This window comes from Salmo trutta, chromosome 14 (genome assembly GCF_901001165.1).
Source record: "Salmo trutta chromosome 14, fSalTru1.1, whole genome shotgun sequence".
NCBI lineage: Eukaryota > Metazoa > Chordata > Actinopteri > Salmoniformes > Salmonidae > Salmo > Salmo trutta.
In genome coordinates this window covers 44,639,776-44,647,326 of record NC_042970.1, presented here as the reverse complement: position 1 = coordinate 44,647,326, position 7,551 = coordinate 44,639,776, and the positions used below count along the sequence as shown (strand labels likewise).

The window sequence follows — 7,551 nt, the reverse complement described above, 5'->3', positions numbered from 1 at the left end:
CATGTGAAGAAACTCTTAAATACATGTTTAATTCCGCTTCTAGATGTACAGTGTGCTGACTGTGTTCTGTTTGTGTTTTTGTTAAAACCCACTATAGCCGTTGGGATTCAGATGAAGCTGGATTTCTTTCAGAGGAAGTTCTGGACCGCTAGTAGACAGGTAGACACACACACACACACACACACACACACACACACACACACACACACACACACACACACACACACACACACACACACACACACACACACACACACAGACATAGACACATACACGATGAATGGTCTATTTTCTCATCTCTCTAGGATCACTCTGTATGACTACCAGGCTCTCTGTAGAGAGTATGCTGGCAGCAGTGACAGCGCACGCTCTTTATCACATGTAAGTACTGCCCCTAAATATTGTCACATATAAGTACTGCCCCTAAATATTGTCACATGTAACTACTATCCCTAAATATTATCACTTGTAAGTACTGTCCCTAAATATTATCACATGTAAGTACTGTCCCTAAATATTATCACATGTACATACTGTCCCTAAACAACTCATCAGACTTACATACATCCAGTCAATGCTAATTATTTAATGTCTTCTCTCCCAGCCCTTCTCCATGGTGAAATGGCTCCTGACCAAACTTGTCATGTGAGAATAATTAAATAATCACCTTGATATGATAAAATGAGATGCACTGATTATCAACCACAGTACATATTATTGTATTATTATATTAATGTATGTTTGTGTTTTTCTCATCAGTTTCCTGCTGGAGTTCAACCTTTACAGCTGGTGGCATGTTGATCTCTCAGTCAAAGGTCAGTGTGTGCAAGAATATACCTTGAGGTGTGTGTGTGTGTGTGTGTGTGTGTGAGTGCTTGTACACATGCATGTGTGTGTGTGAGTCTTTCGTGTCTTTATTATGTTAAGATTTACATGTCCCATTTCCAGCCCAAAGGTCGAGGGGAAAGACCATGATGGTGCCATGTGACACGGAGTACCCTGCCTTCGTCTCTGAGCGTACCATCAAAGAGACCACGGGAAACATCGACTGTGGGGGCTGTGCCAGGTACTGTAACACAGTTCCCTTACCTGTGTATTAGGCACCGATAAACTCACTTAACCTGTGTGTTGATGGTGTATACACAATACAGGGTAATTCCATGCGTTAGTTCTGGGATAGGCGCCCCGCTAGCGGGACAACTTACGGTGAAACTGGAGGACGCGCAATTCAAATAAATAATCATAAACATTATGGATATTAAACATTTAGGTACATACAAGCGTCTTATATCAGTTGAAAGCTTAAATTCTTGTTAATCTAACTGCGCTGTCCGATTTACAGCAAAAGCATGCCATGTGATTGTTTGAGGACGGCGTCCCACATCAAAATATTTTGCCACCGGCACAGGTTTCATAAATTCACAAATAGCGATTAAATATTCACGTACTTTTTGAAAATCTTCCTCTGATTTGTCATCCAAAAGGTCCCAGCTATAACATGTAGTGTCGTTTTGTTAGATAAAATCCTTCTTTATATCCCAAAAAGTATTTTTAGTTGGCACCATCGATTTGAGTAATCCACTCGTTCAACATGCCAAGATAGGAATCCAAAAATCTACCCCTAAACTTTGTTTCAACAAGTCAAAATACGTTTCTATTTAATCCTCAGATACCCTAAAATCTAATTAAACTATACACGAATTTCCAAGTCTGTGTCCCTGTAGTAAAACTAATTATTCTTACTCGTTTTGGAAGAAACAAGCCTGAAACCTTGAACAAAGACTACTGACACCCAGTGGAAGCCATAGGAATTGCATACTGGGAGCTAGATTTCATTATTTCTCTATTACGTTCCATTGTAATAGCATGGGCTCTCTCAAAATAAAAACATTTCCGGTTTGGTTTTTCTATGGATTTTCTCCTACCATATCTATTGTGTTAGTCTCCAACATCGTTTTAACATTTCTACAAACTTCAAAGTGTCTTCTTTCCAATGGTACCAATTATATGCATATCCTGGCTTCAGGGCCTGAACAACAGGCAGTTTACTTTGGGCACGTCAGTCAGATAGGAAGTGGAGAAAATAGGGGCCTAGCCTTATGTTAAAAGCATCAACTGAATCAACTCAACTCTCTCTCTCACTCTTTCTTTCTCTTTCTCTCTCTCTCTCCCTCCTCAGATCTTTTGTAATTCAGCAGATTCCCAGCAGTAATCTCTTCATGGTTGTCGTGGACAACAAGTGTGACTGCAGCTCTGCCCCCCTGGTTTCCATGGATCCCATCGAGATTATGTATATCCTTTACTAACCCTCAATAAGTTTGAGTGTATTTTTAGTACAAAGCTTTTGTGAGTGTTTTTTAGTATACATGTTTTGTAAGTAGATGGGTTTTGTTTGATCTAGGGGGCAGTATTGAGAATTTTGGAAAAAAATATGTGCCCATTTTTAACTGCCTCCTACACCAACTCAGAAGCTAGAATATGCATATTATTGTTCAGGTTTGGATAGAAAACACTCTGAATTTTCTAAAACAGTTTGAATGGTGTCTGTAAGTATAACAAAACTCATATTGCAGGCAAAAACCTGTGAAAAATAGATTTAAAAAAAAGTGAATTTTGTGACTGTACTATTTAGTGTCATTGTTTTATAGATACCATAGTGAGAAAGGATTCAGTTCGCAACTCCTACGGATTCCACTAGATGTCAACGATCTTTATAAAGTTGTTTGAAGCATCTGTGATGAATACAGACCGAATTAGAATGCTTGTAAGTTGACACGTCATCACTTCATTTTTTGCGCCTGCGCATAAATCTGAGAAGAGTGTCTTTGTCATAATCGTTTATTCTAGACACTTGATAGGTTGTGTGAAAATATTACTGATGTTTACTAATGTTTCACGTTAAAAATGGACCAAAAGATTAATGCTAAACAACGTTTGACATGTTTGAACAAACGTAAATAGATTATTTACTAGTTTTTTTTTAGCTTTTCGGCGTGACTTTACACAACCCACCACGTTTTGTGGGAGCCTACTGAACGCTAACTATTTGGTGTTATTTGGACATAAATTATGAACTTTGTCAAAAGAAACCACATTTGTTCTGGACCTGGGATCCCTGGCAGCGCCTTCTGATGGAGATAATCAAAGGTAAGGGGATATTTACAATGTTATTATCGATATTAGAAGATGCTAACTGTATAGCTTAGCTTATAGCTTAGCTTATTGTTAATAGCATAGTACCACGTTTATCGCAAAATGTGATTTCCCAGTAAAGTTATTTTGAGATCTGGCCATTCGGTAGCAATTACGAGATGATAATATATTATTCTTTGAATGACAATATTATAATTTACCAATGTTTTCGAATAGTAATTCCGTGATTTGTAATGCTGGATTCACTGGGAGCATTCGAGCCGAAAAAAATTCTGAATTTCACAGCGACTGTAAATGCTGTTTTTGGATATAAATATGAACTTGATGGAACTAAAAATGCATGTATTGTCTAACATAATGTCCTATGAGTGTCATCTGATGCAGATTGTATAACAGTTGATTACATTTACATTTTAGTCATTTAGCAGATGCTCTTATCCAGAGCGACTTACAGTAGTGAATGCATACATTTCATACAATTTCATACATTTTTTTTTTTCTGTGCTGGCCCCCCGTGGGAATCGAACCCACAACCCTGGCGTTGCAAACACCACGCTCTACCAACTGAGCTACAGGGAAGGCTATTGTCAAAGGTAAGTGCATAATTCTAGCTAGTTTTCTGTCTGTTGATGCCCTTCTTTGAATTGGCTAAACATTACACGCAGCTATTGTCAATGTACTCACATAACCTAACTTTATGCATTCTCCGTAAAGCCTCTGAAAATCGGACAGCGTGGTTAGATTTAGGAGATATATCTTTCAAATGGAGGAAAATAGTTGATTATTTGATTATTTGAAATGATTACTCTTGCAGTTTTGAATTCCCCGCCATGGTCACATGACAATGAATCCCAATACCGGGATAAGATCGGGATAAGATCCTCAACAGGTTTTAACTGTAAGTGAACTCTGAACTTAGACTTTAGTGTTCTGAGAGCGTGAATAGCTTCTTCATTGTCAGAGGTATTAATACATTTCTCATACATGTAGGTATTTATGAAGCGTGCATTAAGGTTTGGTTTTCTCATCATGCTAGAATGATGTTGCAGAAACGGTTACCACAGTATCAGTTAAATGTATCTGAGGTGTCTGAGGTGTGGTTAATCATCAGTATTTCTATCCTTAACCCCTCTGCACACAATGAGTCTCTGAAATGTGATAGACTGAAGTTTCAGAAAGACAGAAAGCGGCCAGAATCGTGTCATCCTTTTCACCCGAGGTACGCAGTGTGTAGATATGTGTGCGTCTGCGTCACAATTCTGTGATTACACGGAAAGTACATGAACGTCTGTTTATAAGTGTTTAATAACATGACATTAAGCATATATGTGACCATCTGATTATTGTCTGAAACATATAGATATATAGTGTATGTATTAATTCATTTCTATGGTCTGAAACTCCTGTGATGCCCCATGTGTCTGATGCAGGAGAATGCCATGGAGTGTGGAGGAGCAGCAGGCCTCTCTGCCCCCCTTACAGCAGCACTCCTCCCCCTACTGGCCACTCTCATTAGCAGGTGACCACACCGCCATCGAGGCCCACCGTCCTGGACCCAACACTGGACCTAACACTGGAGAGAACGATAGACAGGCGCGCCATCAAATGCTGACAATGCACAGGGAGCCTCGCCAACAAGAAGAACTTACTCACAACTAACTGAGTTGCTTATTACCAACAGAGAAACGGACCAATTGTAAAGCATCTCCCTGACCAGCAGAAAAATAACAAATTAGACATTGTTCAAGAGAAACAGAACAATATTCCAAGGGGAAAACAATATGGACATTAGACAGAAAAAATATACCTGTGAGCAGCAATGAACGGGTTTCACAGGATGACAGAAAGGACACAAGATCAGTTGGATAACAAAGCCAGCCCTCTGTGATGTAGGAACTTTCTTCCGGTATGTGCAATCAGTGAAAGCATTAAAATCTTGATTTAAATCTCAGTTGGTTCCCTCCACCTTAGCGTTCCAAAATACTTCAATACACTCTCACAGCTGTAGTACGCTGACTGTGCAAGCAGCAGGATAGGATTTTACAGAATAAAAGATCCACTTTTCCCTACGTTCAGACAACATAACATGGGCAACAATATGTGATTATACAGATATACTAATCACAATATTTGCATGAGACAAAGTCCACTTGATCAATAGTTATTGCTCTAGTATCATATGGTGGCACTGGTGATGATGAGATCTATAGTGCCACCATTTGGTCTGGTGCAGCCATCTAAGGTTGCAGTGACTTTATATTCACACAGCTTCTAAGGACATACATAAGGTTTGCATACCACATTTCATTGCCCCTTGTCCATCGGCTCAGTTCTTGTAGCCAGTTGCCCATGGTGAAATTATCTGCAGGGCTTGACATTAACTTTTTCTGCCACTTGTCCTTCATACAAGTAAGACAGATTTTTTACTTGTCCGAACGGTTAAGGAGAACTGGCCAAAACCTCCCTCTGTTAAGGTGAGTGCAATGCAGATACTTGCAAAGGCCACAAGTCCAGCGTTAATCAAAGCACAGCTCCCCTGCCACGACCTGCCGGCACTCTCGGCTCTGCCTTATATCAGTTTCTCCGAGTTCTGGTCAGAGTCTTGTAAGCAGGCACAGTTGTGAGCAATTAGTTCATGATTTAGTGATATCTTCCCTTACAAGCTGTCCTACAGCTTCACCACACTATCCCCATCCTGGGTGGAAAAGACCGTCGCTGAGTTGTTCCAAAGCCATGTGGTAACTTTGGACTACGCTGGTGGCTGCCAGTCATGCACTGGTCATGCTCCCCGAGACAGTTGGGCTCCTGTTGACCTTCCTCCCACTGAAAGAGATGCTGCTGGTGCTTCCCGTTGCTGAAGAATGCCGGAAGTACCATCTCGTAGATGCTGGAGGTCAGCTGACCCCAATCGTGTGCTAGATGCAGCTGGCAACAGCAGCCCTGGATGCAGAACAGAACAACCTCTCTCCGGGAAAATCCACAGAAGACTGGAACCCCGGCCTGTGATAACCCAACTGGGTCATGGGTTGACCTCCAGTCGGCGGGAAGGCCTGCGAGGTTGGGCAGGAAATCTCTCTCTCTCCCACCCAGCCGGGTCGTACCGGAGTCTCTGCAAATGAACAAGGAACAAAGGGTTTGAGTTGTTTGAAATGCACCACAGTTTTAGGACCTCTCTCTGCCAGTTCTATACGGCACAGGACATCTACAACCTGCTCTATCACTTGGAAAGGGTGTTTGTAACACCTCTGTAACTTAGGACATACCCCCCGCTTCTTAGCCTTACTTCGAACCCAAACCAATTCACCCACAGATTAATATAGATAATTGGCCTGAAAATCAAAGTTAGCTTTCTGCTGACCGGAGGCATTAGCTTGGTGTCTTTTCACTGACCGCACTAATGAAGACAAAGTGTCATCCAGCCACAATACATATTCACTGACAGATGTACATTTTTTCCTGTGATCTATGTCAAGCATCACATTGACTAGAAGAACATTTTCTTAACCAAACAGCACTTTGAATGGGTTGAACCCGGTACTTGCATGAACCCTACTACGACAGACCATCATGACATACGGTAGAAGAACATCCCAGTTCAACACACTTTCCCCAATCCTGGATGGAAAAGACCGTCCCTGAGTCACTTTGAAGCCATGTGGTAACTTTGGACCACGCTAGTGGCTTCCGGTCTCGCACTGCTCGTGCTCCCCGAGAAAGTTGGGCTCCCGTTGACCTCCCTCCCATTGAAGGAGACACTGCTGGCGCCTCACATTGCTGAAGAAGACCGGAAGACCCCTCTTGTGGATGCTGGAGGTCAGATGACCTCTCTCGTGTGCTAGATGCACGCTAGCAACCCATCTGACTGGGGATTGTTCCATACCCAGCCAACTATTACCGACGAGCAGCATTGTAGAAACTAAATACGTTACAAAGGAACGTCTTGATTAGTGTTATGTTATGTTAGCTAGCTACAAAGTTACTCTTGTATAATAGCCAACCTCTACCGACTAGCAGCACTGTAGAAACTATTACATTACAACGGAACGATTTGACTAGTGCAGTGTTAGCTAGCTAGCTACATAGCTGTCTTTGTCATAGCTTGATAATTGTGTAGTTTAGTAATTATCGAGGCTAGCTAGGTTAGCTAGCCAGCTATTTCCGTCCCCCGCGACGCCATTGTTCCATACCCGGCCAACTATTACCGACGAGCAGCATTGTAGAAACTAAATACATTACAAAGGAACGTCTTGATTAGTGTTATGTTATGTTAGCTAGCTACAAAGTTGCTTTTGTATAATAGCCAACCTCTACCGACTAGCAGCACTGTAGAAACTATTACATTACAACGGAACGACTTGATTAGTGTAGTGTTGTGTTAGTTAGCTAGCATTTTCGTCA

General features: G+C 41.4%; 1 long non-coding RNA gene across 1 annotated transcript; it reads left to right on the top strand.

Annotated features, from left to right (window-relative positions):
• The first annotated feature begins 310 nt into the window (after window positions 1–310).
• LOC115208202 (uncharacterized) lies at window positions 311–1,099 on the top strand. The gene is made up of 4 exons (XR_003881111.1): window positions 311–381; window positions 605–645; window positions 760–815; window positions 949–1,099. It is a non-coding gene; the product is annotated as an uncharacterized LOC115208202 (long non-coding RNA).
• Window positions 1,100–7,551: the final 6,452 nt, after the last annotated feature.